At 42.5% G+C, this 20,890-nt stretch overlaps 1 protein-coding gene across 12 annotated transcripts in view; it reads right to left on the reverse strand.

Moving 5' to 3' along the window:
• The window catches only part of gab1 (GRB2-associated binding protein 1), a 143,044-nt gene that overhangs the window by 57,481 nt on the left and 64,673 nt on the right, over window positions 1-20,890 (reverse strand). The window contains exon 1 of one of the 12 annotated variants that reach the window (XM_061881173.1): window positions 12,309-12,429. The exons of the other annotated variants lie outside the window; for them this stretch is intronic. The gene's annotated coding sequence lies outside the window, so the exon portion shown is untranslated. Of the gene's footprint in view, window positions 1-12,308; window positions 12,430-20,890 lie in introns of those variants that run through there. 12 annotated transcript variants of the gene reach the window in all.

Below are 20,890 nucleotides of genomic sequence, written 5' to 3' on the forward strand. Positions count from 1 at the left end.
CATTTAAACCAGTGTGGGTGGCACTGAGAGCAGGTGGGTAAAGTCTCTTGCCCAAGGACACAACAGAAGTGACAAAGATGGTGGAAGCGAGAATCGAACCTGGAATCCTCAAGTACCGGTATACCGTACAACCCTACCACCCACTGCAACTTTGGGAACAATAGCCAAATACCCCAAGAATTTGGGGAATGAACTGTGTGCTACAGAAATATGTTCCACTTTAAAGCAGAATTCAACGCCTTTGAACTGGTCTTGGTTCCGCTCAAAGAAGATGAACACAACGAATACTCTGTTTTTACACCTGCACGCTCTCTCACACACGTACGTTATTATTAATGGTGTCACAAAGTACCAGCCTGGAGAGAGAGTGAAGGAGGAGAATATGTGTGCTCGGCACGCACGTCAAGTTAACTTGAAGTTTCCATACCTGCTTCTTCCTGCTCCTTTGCGGACGTGCTGTAATGACAACTGAAAATATAGGATTGGAATTGTATTTTATGCTCGTTCCAATTAAATTGGAACTGAAAGCGATGCAACCTATGTGGAAAAGAGCATGGGAGGCGGGTGACCATTTTAGAGACTGCTTCGACCTTTTGATAGCTCGGTTGATTCCCTTAAAGTGCCGATAAGTCTATTGTTTGAACTTACTTCTGTTTTGTAGAATAAATTGTCACACCTCAATTCTCGTCACTGAGTGGATCTGAGTGGACTCGCCCCTTCGAATCGGTGGGTGCTAATATGAGAAACATTTTAACAAGATTCATCCATCCATCCATCAATCTTCTTACGCTTATCCGAGGTAGGGTCACAAGGGCAGCAGCCTAAGAAGGGAAGACCAGACTTCCCTCTCCCCGGCCACTTCGTCCAGCTACTCCCGGGGGATCCTGAGGCGTTCCCAGGCCAGCCGGGAGACATAGTCTACCCAACGTGTCCTGGGTCTTCCCCGTGGCCTCCTACTGGTCGGACGTGCCCTAAATACCTTCCTAAGGAGGCGTTTGTTTGGCATCCAGACCAGATGCCCGAACCACCACATCTGGCTCCTCTCCATGTGGAGGAGCAGAGGCTTTACTTTGAGTTCCTCCCGGATGGCAGAGCTTCTCACCCTATCTCTAAGGGAGAGACCCACAACCCGGCGGAGGAAACTCATTTGGGCCGCTTGTACCCATGATCTTGTCCTTTTGGTCATAACCCAAAGCTCATGACCATAGGTGAGGATGGGAATGTAGATCGACTGGTAAATTAAGAGCTTTACTTCCAGCTCAGCTCCTTCTTCACCACAACAGATCGATACAGCGTCCGCATTACTGAAGACGCCGCACTGATCCGCCTGTTGATCTCACGATCCACTCTTCCCCCACTCGTGAACAAGACTCTGAGGTACTTGAACTCCTCCACTTGGGGCAGGGTCTCTTTCCCAACTCGGAGATGGCACTCCGCCCTTTTCCGGGCCAGAATAATGGACTCGGACTTGGAGGTGCTGATTCTCATCCCGGTCACTTCACACTCGGCTGCGAACCGATCCAGTGAGAGCTGAAGATCCTGGCCGGATGAAGCCATCAGGACCACATAATCTGCAAAAAGCAGAGACCTAATCCTGCGGTTACCAAACCGGAACCCCTCAAGGCCTTGACTGCGCCTAGAAATTCTGTCCATAAAAGTTATGAACAGAATGGGTGACAAAGGACAGCCTTGGTGGAGTCCAACCCTCACTGGAAACGTGTCCGACTTACTGCCGGCAATGCGGACCAAGCTCTGACACTGATCATACAGGGAGCGGACCGCCACTATCAGACAGTCCGATACCCCATACTCTCTGAGCACTCCCCACAAGACTTCCCGAGGGACACGGTCCAATGTCTTCTCCAAGTCCACAAAGCACATGGAGACTGGTTGGGCAAACTCCCATGCACCCTCAAGGACCCTGCCGAGAGTATAGAGCTGGTCCACAGTTCCCCGACCAGGACGAAAACCACACTGTTCCTCCTGAATCCGAGGTTGGACTATCCGGCGTAGCCTCCTCTCCAGTACACCTGAATAGACCTTACCGGGAAGGCTGAGGAGTGTGATCCCACGATAGTTGGAACAGACCCTCCAGTTCCCCTTCTTAAAGAGAGGAACCACCACCCCGGTCTGCCAATCCAGAGGTACCCCCCCGATATCCACGTCAACTACTTGCCCTTAATTGAATGAGGTGTGTACAACTGTAATACATTCTGACCACAACCTCCAGTATAACCCTGGCTGCCACCATCTGTCAATCACACTGCAGATGTCAGCACTAAATAAAAAGATGCAGAAGTGTCAGCATGGCGAGCTTGCAGGAGGAGGAGAATCTCCCATCTCTCCTCCATCTGGGGGTTTTCACAGGTTTCTTTTCTCACACATTCATTTCTAACACAGATTTCATCCTTCCACACAGCCTTGAACAAGCGCCCAAATACTAAATAATACTTTTCTTCCTAAAGCTGTGTGTACATGAGCGCCATGACCTAAAGGAACCTGACATTTATACAAGGGTGACACGAAAAAAGTGTTCATCACCTAAACTTGAATAACTTTTGAAATAATGACTCAATTGTTTTTACAAACCCCAATTCCAAATGAGTTGGTAAATTGTGTTGGATGTAAATATAAACAGAAAACAATGATTTGAAAGACCTTTTCAAGCCATATTCAGTTGAATATGCTACAAAGACAACATATTTGATGTTCAAACTCATAAACATTTTTTTTTTTTTTTTTTTTGCAAATAATCTTCAACTTTAGAATTTGATGCCAGCAACACGTGACAAAGAAGTTGGGAAAGGTGGCAATAAATACTGATAAAGTTGAGGAATGCTCATCAAACACTTATTTGGAACATCCCACAGGTGTGCAGGCTAATTGGGAACAGGTGGGTGCCATGATTGGCTATAAAAACAGCTTCCCAAAAAATGCTCAGTCTTTCACAAGAAAGGATGGGGCGAGGTACACCCCTTTGTCCACAACTGCGTGAGCAAACAGTTTAAGAACAACCTTTCTCAAAGTGCAATTGCAAGAAATTTAGGGATTTCAACATCTACGCTCCATAATATCATCAAAAGGTTCAGAGAATCTGGAGAAATCCCTCCACGTAAGCGGCATGGCCGGAAACCAACATTGAATGATTGTGACCTTCAATCCCTTAGACAGCACTGTATCAAAAATGACATCAATCTCTAAAGGATATCACCATGTGGGCTCAGGAACACTTCAGAAAACCACTGTCACTGAATACAGTCCGTCGCTACATCTGTAAGTGCAAGTTAAAGCTCTACTATGCAAAGCGAAAGCCATTTATCAACAACATCCAAAAACGCCGCAGGCTTCGCTGGGCCCGAGATCCTCTAAGATGGACTGATGTAAAGTGGAAAAGTGTTCTGTGGTCTGACGAGTCCACATTTCAAATTGTGTTTGAAAATATTCGACATTGTGTCATCCGGACCAAAGGGGAAGCGAACCTTCCAGACTGTTATCGACGCAAAGTTGAAAAGCCAGCATGTGTGATGGTATGGGGGTGCATTAGTGCCCAAGGCATGGGTAATTTACACATCTGTGAAGGCACCATTAATGCTGAAAGGTACATACAGGTTTTGGAACAACATATGCTGCCATCTAAGCGCCGTCTTTTTCATGGACACCCCTGCTTATTTCAGCAATACAATGCCAAGCCACATTCAGCACGTGTTACAACAGCGTGGCTTCATAAAAAAAGAGTGCGGGTACTTTCCTGGCCTGCCTGCAGTCCAGACCTGTCTCCCATGGAAAATGTGAGGCGCATTATGAAGCGTAAAATACGACAGCGGAGACCCCGGACTGTTGAAGGACTGAAGCTCTACATAAAACAAGAAGGGGAAAGAATTCCACTTCCAAAGCTTCAACAATTAGTTTCCTCAGTTCCCAAACGTTTATTGAGTGTTGTTAAAAGAAAAGGTGATGTAACACAGTGGTGAACATGCCCTTTCCCAACTACTTTGGCACGTGTTGCAGCCATGAAATTCTAAGTTAATTATTATTTGAAAAAAATTAAGTTTATGAGTTTGAACACCAAATATGTTGTCTATGTAGCATATTCAATTGAATATGGGTTGAAAAGGATTTGCAAATCAATGTATTCCGTTTATATTTACATCTAACACAATTTCCCAACTCAAATGGAAACGGGTTTTGTGCAAGGGTGACACAAAAAAAGCGTTCATCATCTAAACATGAATAACTTTTAAAATAATTTATCAATTATTTTTATTATTCAGATTTACCAAGAGGAATTAATGTTCTGAAAGTTTTGAAAATTTCAACTTTGAGATGTCATGGACTACTGAACAAAAGACATTTATAGTTGAGGCCTATTTTGGCTGAACTCTCCACGCGGCTCAATTTCAATTCAAAGAACGGTTTGGATGTAGTGAATTTCCTGCCAACACAATGATCTACGGATGGGTCAACAAGTCCCGAACCCATGGGACTGTTAATAACCTCAATCGTGAAGATACTAACAGACAATCACACTCTGGACGACCGATATAATCAAGGACACCACAGAACGTCGATGCAGTCAGAGACTGTTGTTTGCAGCCCATGTCGTGTGTCGACGAAGTCAGGAGCTTGGAATAGACCGGGAGTCTGTGCGGAGAATTTCGATCGCAGATCTCGACCTCTATTCTTAGATTAAACTAAAGCTTACACCGGCCGACATGAGGAAACAAGTGATCATGTGCCAGTGGTTTTGAGATAAGATTGACGCTGCACCAGACTTCCTTGACAATGTCTGGTTTTCTGATGAGGCCCATTTTCTGCTGTCAGGTCATGTGAACTCTAAAAACAACATTTTCTGGGGTAGCACACCGCCCTTAGTGCTGTCTCTGTCAAGTGCACTGCATGGGTCGCCATCTTCAAACATGGCATCATTGGACCATTCTGGTTCGAGGACGGCCCTGCGATGAGGTGGCAACTTGTCAATGGTGTACCCCGCCTTCCGCCCGATTGTAGCTGAGATTGGCACCAGGAGCCTTCCACAACCCCAAAGGGAATAAGCGGTAGAAAATGGGTGGATGGATGGATGGTTCGAGGACGACAATGAATAGTTTTGTGACAATCAACACAGAGCGATATGGTCAGGTTCTTGGCAAATTCTGGACAGCACTTGGTCGACGAAGAGGGGTCGTCCGGGACCTCCAGTGGTTCCAGCAGGATGGTGACACCCCCCACATTTCAAACGAATCATTGGCATGGTTACAGCATCGTTTCCCTGACTGACTGATCAGCCGCAGGAATGGTCGCCGCTTTCACCGGACTTGAACGCCCCAGATTTTTGTCTGTGGGGATACCTTAAAGACATGGTCAATCAATCAATCAATCAATGTTTACTTATATAGCCCTAAATCACTAGTGTCTCAAAGGGCTGCACAAACCACCACGACATCCTCGGTAGGCCCACATAAGGGCAAGGAAAACTCACACCCAGTGGGACGTCGGTGACAATGATGACTATGAGAACCTTGGAGAGGAGGAAAGCAATGGATGTCGAGCGGGTCTAACATGATACTGTGAAAGTTCAATCCACAATGGATCCAACACAGTCGCGAGAGTCCAGTCCAAAGCGGATCCAACACAGCAGCGAGAGTCCCGTTCACAGCGGAGCCAGCAGGAAACCATCCCAAGCGGAGGCGGATCAGCAGCGCAGAGATGTCCCCAGCCGATACACAGGCAAGCAGTACATGGCCACCGGATCGGACTGAACCCCCTCCACAAGGGAGAGTGGGACATAGAAGAAAAAGAAAAGAAACGGCAGATCAACTGGTCTAAAAAGGGAGTCTATTTAAAGGCTAGAGTATACAAATGAGTTTTAAGGTGAGACTTAAATGCTTCTACTGAGGTGGCATCTCGAACTGTTACCGGGAGGGCATTCCAGAGTACTGGAGCCCGCAGACTTTTTTGGGCTTTGGGAATCACTAACAAGCCGGAGTCCTTTGAACGCAGATTTCTTGCCGGGACATATTACATGTGTGGGAGAAGTTAGGGCTGGGCAATTCATCAAATTTCTGTTTCGGCTTATCAGATCATAAAAATATAATACAAAAAAAAAAAGTTTAACGAGGCTGCGCAACATGCATGGAAATTCCTGAGCTTTGTAACGGTGAGTGAGCGTTTCAGTGAAAACAAGACCACTGTCAGAGTTATTTGGTGACGAACCCCAAGATGCAGAGATGGAGGCAGGCATGGAATGTGAAAACATACTTAATTAAATACTAAGACAAAAACAAAACCAATGGTGTATGGCAACAACCCCCAGACTGTCCCTGATCTGAAGGCAGCAATCACAGCAGCAATAAGAGCAATCCCAAGGGAAGAATGTGGGAGGGTCATCGAGAATTTTGCCCGCCGAATTCAAATGTGCTTGCAGCAACAGCGAGCTCATTTAGAGCACATTTTTTGAGAATAGTTTTTGTGGTACAGACTTGAAACTTTAGAGATGTCTGATACATAGACCTAACCCAGTGTAGCTGAATTTTTGTGTAAATCTGAATAAAATTTTGGAAGTTATTCGATGTTTGTTGATTAACGTTTTTGGGTGACAAAGGTCACAGATTCTGTTCATAACTTTTATGGACAGAATTTCTAGGTGCAGTCAGGGCGTTGAAGGGATCTGGTTTGGTGGCTGCAGGATTAGGTCTCTGCTTTTTGCAGATGATGTGGTCCTGATGGCTTCATCTGGCCAAGATCTTCAGCTCTCAATGGATCAGTTCGCAGCAGAGTGTGAGGTGACTGGGATGAGAATCAGCACATCCAAGTCCGAGTCCATGGTTCTCGCCCGGAAAAGGGTGGAGGGCCACCTCCGGGTTGGGGAGGAGATCTTGCCCCAAGTGGAGGAGTTCAAGTACCTCGGAGTCTTGTTCACGAGTGAGGGAAGAGTGGATCGTGAGATCCGCAGGCGGATCTGTGCGGCGTCTTCAGTAATGCGGACGCTGTATCGATCCGTTGTGGTGAAGAAGGAGCTGAGCCGGAAGGCAAAGCTCTCAATTTACCGGTCGATCTACGTTTCCATCCTCACCTATGGTCATGAGTTTTGGGTCATGACCGAAAGGATAAGATCACGGGTACAAGTGGCCCAAATGAGTTTCCTCCACCGGATGGCGGGGCTCTCCCTTAGAGATAGGGTGAGAAGCTCTGCCATCCGGGAGGAACTCAAAGTAAAGCCGCTGCTCCTCCACATGGAGAGGAGCCAGATGAGGTGGTTCGGGCATCTGGTCTGGATGCCACCCGAACGCCTCCCTAGGGAGGTGTTTCGGGCACGTCCGACCGGAAGGAGGCCACGGGGAAGACCCAGGACACGTTGGGAAGACTATGTCTCACGGCTGGCCTGGAAACGCCTCGGGATCCCCCGGGAGGAGCTGGACCAAGTGGCTGGGGAGAGGGAAGTCTGGACCCGACCTTGGATAAGCGGAAGAAGATGGATGGACGTTTTTGGGTATGTGCTTTAAAGCATTGTGGAATTCAAGTACCAAGCGTGGTACGGTCTGCCGCGGGCTTTTTGTCCATGTGGCGGGACGGGTGACAGTTGTGGCAGCTCGCGTGATGACATCATAGCAGCGTGATGACATCATAGCAGCGTGACACGAGGGCAAGCCACAACAAAGCGGAGGGTTTTGCGGTACGGTGAGCAACAATGGAGGACTATCCAGCCTGCTATGCATGTGTCTATTTATATCAAGAGGAGGCAAGCATTGTTGGGGTTTATTTTTCCATTTAGGAGAAAATCAAACACATGACTTGTCTATTGTCTATAAAAGTGCATTATTATTCATTTATATCAAATGTTTTGATAATCAAAAAAACATACTGTATACTTTACTATTAATAACACATTGTTATTATTATATAATAATCATTGAGTAGGTGTAAAAAAAAAAAAATGCAAATTAGGACTGCAGCTGTCAATCATTTTCATAATCTTAATTAATTTGTTTGATTAATAGAGTAATGATATATAACATACTTTCTAGCCCGTTGCATATTTTGGTAAAATATTTGTATATCAACAAAAATGTTTATGATGACTTATATTCTTTACTCTTATGAATGTATAAAACATTGAAAATGAACTTTTACCACAAAAGCATTGCTAGTATACATTACTTGAGTTCAAACCCCAGCCGAGTCATACCAAAGACTATAAAAATTGGAGCCATTACCTCCCTGCTTGGCACTCAGCATCAAGGCTTGGAATTGGGGCTTAAATCACCAAAAATGATTCCCGGACGTGGCCACCGCTGCTGCTCACTGCTCCCCTCACCTCCCAGGGGGGATCAAGGGTGAGTTAAATGCAGAGAATAATTTCGCCACACTTCTTGTGTGTGTGACAATCATTGGAACTGTAACTTTAACTTTTTAATACATATTTTCAAATATGTTACAAGGTCAAATATAACCATGTAGCTCAGGGGTGTCCAAACTTTTTCCACTTAGGGCCGCAGACAGAAAAATGAAGGCAAGCGGGGCCCATTTTGAAATGTTTTTATTTAAAAAAAACAATACAATATATGTATAAAAAATATACATTTGGGCCTCCACTCAGGCTTGATCCCGGAGACCCCAAAGGGTTTTGGTCAAAAAAATATCAAAAATGGGTCATTATTCAGTATTATTTGGTTTTATTATTATTCAAGTTTTAAATCTCCAGATCAACATTAGGACCACCTGTCAATATAACGATTTAAAAATTTTAAGTTGTATGCTCTTTTTGTCAAAGAAAACCCTGTTTTTGATGGAAAAAAATACAAAATATGCAATATTATAACCCAATATTTTTTAAATGGAATATTTGAGATTATGTAATAATTGGAGCATTAAAAAGGTCAATAATTCATAACACCATTGATTTGATTTCATTATTATTTTTTGAGCAATGACACTTAAAAACAAATCACACTAAAATGATTGGGGATCCAAAAGGGTCCTACTCATTAAAATGTTAAAAAATACTGTTTACTTTGAACACAATAATCTCAAGATGAACTTCAGATCTATCCGTCAATTATACATTCTAATGTTGTTTATGTTTTTTGTTTGTTCATTTTAGGCCCTTCTTTAAAAACACAGTTCAGTGTTTTTATATGGCAAACACAATATATGCAACATTTTCCCCAAAAAATATCTCAAAAGTGGAAAATTTAACGTGACATAATTGGAGCCTTGAATAGGTCAATAATTCATAATGACACTGATTTTGATTCATTATTATTTTTTAAAGAAAGAAACAGCCTGCATGGCAGCTTTGTGTTATTAGAGTAAACATTGCAACATTTTCTTGTTACATTTCACCCGTTTGCTCCTAATTTTAACGTTTGAAACATTTTTCAATCGTATTTTTAAAATGTGCCGTTAAAAAATTACCTGCAGGCCACAAAAGGCCCCCGGGGCCGCACTTTTGACACCCCTGATGTAGCTAGATCACACCTGGGCAAAATACGAGCCGCGGCCCGTTATGATTTTTCAATCCTGCCAGCCGGACGTTCTACATAATTTTTTTAGACCTTTAACATTAAAACTGTAGCCGCCATTATGATGTACGGCACTGTTTTTAAATGACTGTAAGTCTTGAACTATAGAAAGTACTTCAATGGTCAGAATCTGCGCTTTTGAGCATTATAGGAGTTACTACGGTAATATAGGTAACAGCAGCTCAGACCAGGAACAAAGCAGAGTGGGCGGGGTTTGTTTTCAGAGCAGCCAGCCCGAAACACATGTGTCAGGAACAGATGCGGAAGCAGATTTTTACGTGATATCATGTTGTAGGTGTTTATTAAACTTTGCATTCATATTTTGGTGTTTGTTACATTGTCGTTGTGTTTTGCTTGATTGTAAAATATACACAACTATGGAGGAGCTGGTCTGAGAAGTAAAAGAGGCGCAAAGTTCATATGTGGTTAATATTTAGTGTTTTATTGTTCATAGTTAACATAGTAAATCACACTTTCTTTATTTTAATGTACATTCTGGGAGTCCCATTCACAGAAAAATTGTAAGATTCCATTCCATTTTTTTTAGGTCGTCTGTCATAACATTTTTAGAACTCTATCGGACATTGTGACTAGAGATGCCGATATCATCCGATAAATGCTTAAAAATATCGGAAATTATCGGTATCAATTTTTAAAGAAATGTAAAATTTAGGACTTTTTAAAACGCCGCTGTGTACACGGCCGTAGGGAAAAGAACAGAGCGCCAATAAACCTTAAAGGCACTGTCTTTGCGTGCCGGCCCAGTCACATAATATCTACGGTTTTTCACACACACAAGTGAATGCAAGGCATACTTGGTCAACAGCCATACAGGTCACACTGAGGGTGGCCGTATAAACAAGTTTAACACTGTTACAAATATGCGCCACACTGTGAACCCACATCAAACAAGAATGACAAACACATTTCAGGAGAACATCAGCACCGTAACACAACATAAACACAACCAAACAAATACCCAGAACCCCTTGCAGCCCTGACTCTTCAGGGACACTACAATATACACCCCCCCCCCCCCGCTACCCCGACCCCCCACCTCAACCCCGTCCACGTCAACCAGCATGTCCCAACTTCCAAGCTGCTGTTTTGAGGCATGTTAAAAATATGGCAGTGCCATGTTGGCATTTTTTTCCATAACTTGAGTTGATTTCATTTGGAAAACTTTGTTACATTGTTTAATGCATCCAGCGGGGCATCACAACAAAATTAGACATAATAACGTGTTAATTCCACGACTGTATGTATCGATATCGGTTGATATTGGTAATTACAGTTGGACAATATCGGAATATCGGCAAAAAAGCCATTATCAGACCTATCCAATTGTGACTTTTGTTATTAGTGTTCCTGAAGAAAAGGGACCCGAACACACATAAACACACAGATTTTTACAACTAAATGTGCATCACAAGATAAGTGTTTTATATTGGTGGATATCCATAAATAGCAATATATTTTATCACCTATCGAAAATAATGACCAGGAAAAATATATACATAAATTGTAAATAGAGATGTCCGATAATATCGGACTGCCGATATTGTCGGCCGATAAATGCTTTAAGATGTAATATCGGAAAATATCGGTATCGTAGAATTTATGACTTTTTAAAACGCCGCAGTGTACACGGATGTAGGGAGAAGAATAGAGCACCAATAGACCTTAAAGGCACTGCCCAATCACATAATATTTACGGCTTTTAACACAAACAAGTGAATGCAAGGCATACTTGGTCAACAGCCATACAGGCCACACTGAGGGTGGCCGTATAAACAACTTTAACACTGTTACAAATATGCGCTACACTGTGAACCCACACCAAACAAGAATGACAAACACATCCGCACCATAACACAACAGAACAAATACCCAGAACCCCTTGCAGCACTAACTCTTCCGGGACGCTACAATATACACCCCTGTTAAGGATAAGGCAAAATATGGAGATAAACATCAAGTATCGCGATATGGCCTAAAAATATCGAGATATTAAAAAAAAAAGCCCCATCGCCCAGCCCTTATTGATACTGTTACATGATTGGCTGTTAGTGGGCCTCTTCAACTGATCACTGATCACTCCCTGCATTGCTGGAGAGCGAGCGCCTCTGTTCATGCAACCAACCTTGCTTTGCAACTTACAGTTTCTTAAAAGGCCTACTGAAATGAGATGTTCTTATTTAAACGGGGAAAGCAGGTCCATTCTATGTGTCATACTTCATCATTTCCCCATATTGCCATATTTTTGCTAAAAGGATTTAGTAGAGAACATCCACGATAAAGTTCGCAACTTTTGGTCGCTAATAAAAAAGCCTTGGCTTTACCGGAAGTAGCAGATGATGTGCGCATGACGTCACGGGTTGTGGAGCTCCTCACATCTGAACATTGTTTATAATCATGGCCACCAGCAGCGAGAGCGATTCGGACCGAGAAAGCGATCATTTCCCCATTAATTTGAGCGTGGATGAAAGATTTGTGGATGAGGAAAGTGAAAGTGAAGGACTGACGGGGGAAAAAAAAGACGAGGGCGGTGGGAGCGATTCAGATGTCATTAGACACTTTTACTAGGATAATTCTGGAAAATCCCTTATCTGCTTATTGTGTTACCATTGACTCATTGTCAATGGTTAGTAATACACAAGCTGCACATTGACTATTCTTAAGTATACACTAGTTTCATTTCTCCAGTATGGGAAATAAAACACTGAAATGCGAGTGGTGGACTCACTTTTGTGAGATCCTAAAACTGGCCTGACTTTTTACGTTCCATACCTCCTACCAAGTATCCTAAAGTCCTCTGATCCTGTATTTTCTTCCGTGTACTCCATTCTTGCCGCAACGAATCAGGGCTAAAACCCCGGTTCAGTCAGCGCTCACATGTGTCAGCTCTCACTAAATATCCTCTGCTCGTCTCTAGCTTTTAGAAAGAGGCAGCCTTCAATGATGCTGAACTTGTGATTGGGGAACCGCCCCTTGTGACACTGTCCCCAGCGACCCCCGTCTCCAGTCTAACCCTGACTAGTGTCCTCTGATAGGATAACAGACATGAAGACTCCATCCATTGGTGGACTCAGTTCCGAGTGCCCGAAGGGTGAGGCGAACAGAGAGGGGCATTGAAGAGTTGTCAGGGGGGAGCAGGGGTTGGTAGGAGATGCCAAAGAAGTGGAGTCACATTAGATGTTGGGGGCTGACTGTCAGACAAATTTGGTTACTCAGATTGCTAAAACCAGCGGAGAAATCTGCAAGTTGACGGTTGTTCAGTTCTCTGACATGCTCCAGGCAGCCACGTGCAAGAATCAAAACCACATGAGTTCAGCTGATAAGATTTGAAAACTTTGATTCACCTGGGGATTGGTAATCCTGGCGACTGGGATGGGAATCAGCACCTCTAAGTCCGAGTCCATGGTTCTCGCCCAGAAATGGGCGGGGTGCCATCTCCAGGTTGGGGAGGAGACCCTGCTCCAAGTGGAGGAGTTGAAGTACCTCGGAGTCTTGTTCACGAGTGAGGGAAGAGTGGATGGTGAGATCGACAGGCGGATCGATACAGCGTCTTCAGTAATGCAGACGCTGTATCGATCTGTTGTGGTGAAGAAGGAGCTGAGCCGGACGGCAAAGCTCTCAATCTGCCGGTCGATCTACGTTCCCATCCTCACCTATGGTCATGAGCTTTGGGTCATGACTGAAAGGATAATATCACGGGTACAAGCGGCCCAAATGAGTTTCCTCCGCCGGGTGACGGGAGAGATACCTTCTCACTAGCTTCTCTCCCTTAGAGATAGGGTGAGAAACTCTGCTATCCGGGAGGAGCTCAAAGTAAAGCCGCTGCTCCTCCACATGGAGAGGAGCCAGATGAGGTAGTTCGGGCATCTGGTCAGGATGCCACCCGAACGCCTCCCGAGGGAGGTGTTTAGATTATGTCCGACTGATAGGAGGCCACGGGGAAGACCCAGGACACGTTGGGAAGACTATGTCTCCCGGCTGGCCTGGGAATGCCTCGGGATCCCCCGGGAGGAGCTGGACGAAGTGGCTGGGGAGAGGGAAGTCTGGGCTTCCCTGCTTGGGCTGCTGCCCCTGCGACCCGACCTCGGATAAGTGGAAGAAGATGGATGGATGGGATTGGTAATACTAAAAATTGGCCCGAGTGTGTGAATGTTGTCTGTCCCAGCAGAAAAGCGGTAGAAAATGGATGTTTTTTTTTACATTAAAAACTGCTTAGTGGCCACATGCGTGGACAGCACCTTTCAGCGCTTATTTTCAAAATTGTATACACTACTGAAATGGGGTCTTATGGCTAGTTGAAAAGTTAAAAAGATTCATACAAAACATCCAACCACACTCCCTCACCATAGCTTATAGTTAGAGATCAACACAACTTTGTTATCCAATCACTGGAAGGAAGAGAGTGAGCGTGAAGGACAATCAAATCATATAAAACATGAGAGCTAGGAGAAGCTGCTGATGGTGTGTTTGTTGCAGAACCAACTTGGATACCGTAAAAGTCGTCTCTCCAAGGTAACTGCTGTACATAGCTCGGTTGGTAGAGTGGCCGTGCCAGCAACTTGAGGGTTGCAGGTTCGATTCCCACTTGTGCCATCCTAGTTACTGCCGTTGTGTCCTTGGGCAAGACACTTTACCCACCTGCTCCCAGTGCCACCCACACTGGTTTAAATGTAACTTAGATATTGGGTTTCACTATGTAAAGCGCTTTGAGTCACTTGAGAAAAGCGCTATATAAATATAATTCACTTCACTTAACTTCACTACAATATTATTACATTACTTCATAAAACTTGGCTTCAAGCTGGAAGATGCATAACAGACAACCGTAATACGTCAAGTATGCGGAAAAAGCGTCGCTACAAAAAGTAGCGTTACTGCTAATTTGTAGGATCCTTTGAAAAGTCACCCACTAGAGAATGAAAAGGGCTTGAAACTCCGCATGTCAACATCTCCGGCCAGTGCCACCCAACAAAATGCTCTGACCCAATAGAGCAGTGGTTCTCAAATGGGGGTACTTGAAGGTGTGCCAAGGGGTACGTGAGATTTTATGAACAAATATTCTAAAAATAGCAACAATTCAAAAATCCTTTATAAATATATTTATTGAATAATACTTCAATAAAATATGAATGTAAGTTCATAAACTGTGAAAAGAAATGCAACAATGCAATATTCAGTGTTGACAACTAGATTTTTTGTGGACATGTTCCATAAATATTGATGTTAAAGATGTCTTTTTTTGTGAAGAAATGTTTAGAAGTAAGTTGATGAATCCAGATGGATCTCTATTACAATCCCCAAAGAGGGCACTTTAAGTTGGTGATTACTTCTATGTGGAGAAATCTGCATTTATCATTGAATCACTTTCAACAAGTTTTTAGTTATTTTTATATCTTTTTTTCCAAATAGTTCAAGAAAGACCACTACAAATGAGCAATATTTTGCACTGTTATACAATTTAATAAATCAGAAACTGATGACATAGTGCTGTATTTTACTTCTTTATCTCTTTTTTCAACCAAATTTGCTTTGCTCTGATTAGGGGGTACTTGAATTAAAAAAATGTTCACAGGGGGTACATGACTGAAAAAAGTTTGACAACCACTGCAATAGAGCGTGGCGTCAACACCGTATGAAAAAAGTAGTCAACAACAGAAGGAGATAACACCCGCAGGAACCTACCACATAGTGAAGGACATACACTATTTGATTTCCTATTATGCAGCTCATTTTTATTTGGCAGTTATTGAAATATCTTGTGTGACTTCATGCACAAAAGTGCACATTATTTGTTTTAAACTATTGTAGTGGCTTTTTGTACAAAAAATGCACTTTAATTTGGTGTTGTTTTGATATGTCATCTTAGTGACATCATGCACAAAAGTGCACTCATAGCTTGTTTTAAAATGTCTCTGACAATCTTGCACTTTCTGTTTTGAAATGACATGAATGTTTGTGCCACTGTGCCAATAACTGTTTAATAAATACACTTTTGGTCAATTGACTTAAACTCTGCATGAAAGTTTAAAAGTAGCATATATTAATGCAGTATGAAGAAGAATGTTTGAATGTAGACACATAGAATCATCATACTGCTGTCATTATATGCATCAAGTGTTCATTCTAAGGCTAAATATGGAGATATATATGGTGTATCGTGACATGACCTAAAAATATTGAGATATTAATTAAAGGCCATATCGCCCAGCCCTAGTTAGATGTTAAATTTTTGGTCTTTTGGGGGAAAATAATATCAAATGTGTTCCAATGAATTTCAATGGGCAACGCTGTTCACAATACCAATAGTCGATAATAATAATAAAAAAGCTGGGTAAAAGTTAAATCATGATCAGGAATCTGGTTGTGAGGAGGGAGACATTTGACACTTGACATTTTATAAGAACAGGACTGCTGCAAGATTTGATTAGTTGCAACTTGCGTGCAGCCATATCTGACAGCAACAGCAGCATAAACATGCACCTTTGTTATCCCAGCCAATGCATTTTGGGGGGATTAAATATCATGAGTGATGAAGTAGCATGAACAACAACACTCTCCATTATGGTCTGTAATTATACAATAGCAGGGGTCACCAATGCCGTGCCCGTAAGGACCAGATGAGTCGCCCGCTGGCCTGTTCTAAGAATAACTCAAATAGCAGCACTTACCAGTGAGCTGCCTCAATATTTTAAATGTTATCTATCTACTAGCAAGATGGTCTCGCTTTGCTCGACATTTTTAATTCTAAGAGAGACAAAACTCAAATAGAATTTGAAAATCCAAGAAAATATTTTAAAGACTTGGTCTTCACTTGTTTCAATAAATTCATTTATTTTTTTACTTTGCTTCTTATAACTTTCAGAAAGACAATTTCAGAGAAAAAATACAACCTTAAAAATTATTTTAGGATTTTTAAACACATACTTTTTTACCTTTTAAATTCCTTCCTCTTCTTTCCTGACAATTTAAATCAATGTTCAAGTACATTTCATTTTTTTATTGTAAAGAATAATAAACGTCACTCTTTCTTGTCTCTCCTTCTCACATATACGATGTTGATCTGGAAATGTTTGCCTGGGGGATTTTTTTTTGGTGTGGCATGGAATGAAGATGTTGAAATGCAGAGTAAGCACTCTTCATTCTCTAGCAGGTGACTTTTCAAATGATGCTACATATTAGCGTTAATGCTGCATTTTGTAGCAAAGCTTCTGCCCCACACTTGACAAATCATGGTCGTCTGCTGGACATATTCCCACTTGAAGCCAAACCACCGCCAGACGATGGACCCCCTGCTGTTTTTCTTCGGAATTAATTATTCCTTCATTTCTTACCAGATTGCCACCATGTTTCCCTCTTATTGCCATTTGCATCACAGCTAACGTTACCCATGCTGCCACCTCTCTGCTCCGTATGTGACGTATGAGGTGACAGTATGTGAGGTATGAGGTGACAGTATGTGAGGTATGAGGTGACAGTATGTGACGTATGTAAGAAGGTGCGCTCGCTGTCTGTGAGAAGGAGACACAGGAAAGAGCGAGAAGAGCCTGTAGTGTAATGCCCGCAGCTAAACGCAACTGCACTAGAACGTATTCTCCAATATTACGATATAGTCATTTTCTATGTCGCACAGAGACGAACCCGCGATATATTGCCCAGCCCTACTTTAAACTATTTTTTTTCCAAATGTCCAAAACACACCCAGCAATGGTGCACGGGAAGGTGGGGAAGAAGAGGGGACAAGGCGCCCAAAATGGTCAAAAGTCCCAATTTTGTCCAATATACCTCCCCGGGTTCCAGTCCCACGAGTCCCGCTGCCTGCCGCACAAGTCCCGGGGTGCAAAAAATGTCCAAAACGCACCCAGCAAAGTCCCACTGTAAGAGGGGGAAAAAGTGATAAAAGTGGGCAAAATACCCCAAAAATGTTCAAAAGACCTACCCAGGTTGGAGTCCCACAGGACATGAAAAAAATGAGCATTAAATCAAACAATTGAAAATAGAGCAGATTGATATAATATAAGGATATATGGTAATACTAATTAATAACACAGATTTGTGTTTAGATGTATTCATACATTTTTTTAGCTTTTTTTAAGGAAGTCATGTCATATAGCAAATTACCGGTATGCAAAATATTTGAAGTCATGGTGTATTTTGGCAATCTATGGGGAAACCCTGTCAGATTTTGCAGTACCGTATTTTTCGGAGTATAAGTCGCTCCGGGGTATAAGTCGCACCTGCTGAAAATGCATAATAAAGAAGGGAAAAAACATATATAAGTCGCACTGGAGTATAAGTCGCATTTTTGGGGGAAATTTATTTGATAAAATCCAACAGCAAGGATAGACATTTGAAAGGCAATTTAAAATAAATATAGAATAGGGCTTCACGGTGGCAGAGGGGTTAGTGCGTCTGCCTCACAATACGAAGGTCCTGCAGTCCTGGGTTCAAATCCAGGCTCGGGATCTTTCTGTGTGGAGTTTGCATGTTCTCCCCGTGAATGCGTGGGTTCCCTCCGGGTACTCCGGCTTCCTCCCACTTCCAAAGACATGCACCTGGGGATAGGTTGATTGGAGTGTGTGAATGTGTGTGTGAATGTTGTCTGTCTATCTGTGTTGGCCCTGCGATGAGGTGGCGACTTGTCCAGGGTGTACCCCGCCTTCCGCCCGATTGTAGCTGAGATAGGCGCCAGCGCCCCCCGCGACCCCGAACGGGAATAAGCGGCAGAAAATGGATGGATGGATGGAAAGAATAATAAACACATTTTAATTTAATTCTTCATTTTAGCTTCTGTTTTTTCCACGAAGAATATTTGTGAAATATTTCTTCAAACTTATTATGATTAAAATAAAATTAAAATATTCTGGCAAATCTAGAACATCTGTAGAATCAAATTGAAATCTTATTTCAAAGTCTTTTGAATTTCTTTTCAAATTTTTGTTCTGGAAAATCTAGAAGAAATAATGATTTGTCTTTGTTAGAAATATAGTTTGGTCCAATTTGTTATATATTCTAACAAAGTGCAGATTGGATTTTAACCTATTTAAAACATGACATCAAAATTCTAAAATTAATCTTAATCAGGAAAAATGACTAATGATGTTCCATAAAAAAATGTTTTAAGTTTTTCAAAAAGATTCGAATTGGCTAGTTTTTCTCTTCATTTTTTTCGGTTGTATTTTGAATTTTAAAGAGTCGAAATTGAAGATAAACTATGTTACAACGTGACAGACAGAAATACCCATTTTTTTATATACAGTATATAGATTTACTTATTAAAGGTAAATTGAGCAAATTGGCTATTCCTGGCAATTTATTTAAGTGTGTATCAAACTGGTAGCCCTTGGCATTAATCAGTCCCCAAGAAGTAGCTCTTGCTTTCAAAAAGGTTGGTGACCGCTGATCTATATTATTCCACACGTGAGCTAATCAATACGACAACATTTGCACATAAAGCCCCGCAGAATGATTCCATGACTCAGCAAATCTGACCTAAACGTAGTCAACAAGTTTGCAGTATCTCCATAAAGCCCAGCTATCGGGTCACTAGGCCTGCTGCGAACAAAGAGCGCTGGAAGGAAGGAGTGGCGAAAGCGTCACACTCTGGCGTTTGCAGTGAGGAGATCCAGCGCAGGGAGAAAAAGGCCAGGGTGGTCAGGCACAAAAGCGCTTCTATAGTTGGTGTGGCAACTTGTATAAATCTGCCTTTGTTTGCGAGACATGACTGGGATTCTTGCCGGATGGCTATTTTTACATCCCTGGAGTGCCGGAGGGGAGTTAACAGGCGAGCAAAAGTGCAATGGCCTTCGGCTGCAGGCGCCCCCAGGTCACTGCCCACCCTACCTCCGCCCACTGGGAGCGAGAGAGGGGACTTCCATGGAAGATGTGCACCCCTCAGGACCATGTGACATCCTGGATAGTCTTCAATATCTTAATAATGGAACCAATTGTACAGCCAACGTTTAGGATTTATTGTACTGTGAAAATAGCTTTTAACAGTGTCATTTTATAATTTTAAACTAATTAAATAAGTGCCAGAGGTCCCGATATAATGTATTGGAAGTAGAGCTGTCCGATCATGTTTTTTTTTGCCAATATTACGATATTGTTCAACTCTTAATTACCAATTCCAATATCAACCGATACCAATATATACAGTCGTGGAATTAACACAATATTATGCCTAATTTTGGACAGCAACAATTGCTTTCGGCAGGACAGAGTACAGAGTTTTAAGTCTAATACTGTAGCAACCTATCAGTTATGTATGTTGGTATGTACAGGCTTCTTCTGTGGCCGTGAACACCTCAATGGCTCGGGCAAGTGTGTGTGGATGTGGATGTATGTGTGTGTGTGTGTGTGTGTGTGTTAGCGCGAGGTAGAGAGGAGAGTTGATTGTTGCTGTCATTGCTTATGGCCAACAGTAAGTCAAGTCATATCCTCCAGGCGGCAATTTTTTGTTTTAGGTAACAGTGATTTTGCAATTATGGAAAATAATCAATTTTGGAACACTTGCTGTTAGATATTGACCGCCATGTGCTGCGATCCTTTGAAATGATGTATCGATACACGCGTAGGGTTGGGCGATATATCGAATATACAAACCCCGTTTCCATATGAGTTGGGAAATTGTGTTAGATGTAAATATAAACAGAATACAATGATTTGCAAATCATTTTCAAGCCGTATTCAGTTGAATATGCTACAAAGACAACATATTTGATGTCCAAACTCATAAACATTTTTTTTTTTTTGCAAATAATCATTAACTTTTGAATTTGATGCCAGCAACACGTGACAAAGAAGTTGGGAAAGGTGGCAATAAATACTGATAAAGTTGAGGAATGCCCATCAAACACTTATTTGGAACATCCCACAGGTGTGCAGGCTAATTGGGAACAGGTGGGTGCCATGATTGGCTATAAATGCAGCTTCCATGAAATGCTAAGTCATTCACAAACAAGGATGGGGTGAGGGTCACCACTTTGTAAGCAAATCGTCGAACAGTTTTAGAACAACATTTCTCAACGAGCTATAGCAAGGAATTTAAGGATTTTATTAGCTACAGTCTGTAAAATCATCAAAAGGCTCAGAGAATGTGGAGAAATCACTGCACGTAAGCGATATTACGGACCTTTGATGCCTCAGGCGGCACTGCATTAAAAACAGACATCGGTGTGTAAAGGATATCACCATATGGGCTCAGGAACACTTTATAAAACCACTGTCAGTAACTTCAGTTGGTTGCTACATCTGTAAATGCAAGTCAAAACTCTACTATGCAAAGTGAAAGCCATTTATCAACAACACCTACGAACGCCGCCGGCTTCGCTGGGCCCGGGCTCATCTAAGATGGA

Source organism: Nerophis ophidion, linkage group LG20, assembly GCF_033978795.1.
Source record: "Nerophis ophidion isolate RoL-2023_Sa linkage group LG20, RoL_Noph_v1.0, whole genome shotgun sequence".
In the NCBI taxonomy this organism is placed as follows: Eukaryota; Metazoa; Chordata; class Actinopteri; order Syngnathiformes; family Syngnathidae; genus Nerophis; species Nerophis ophidion.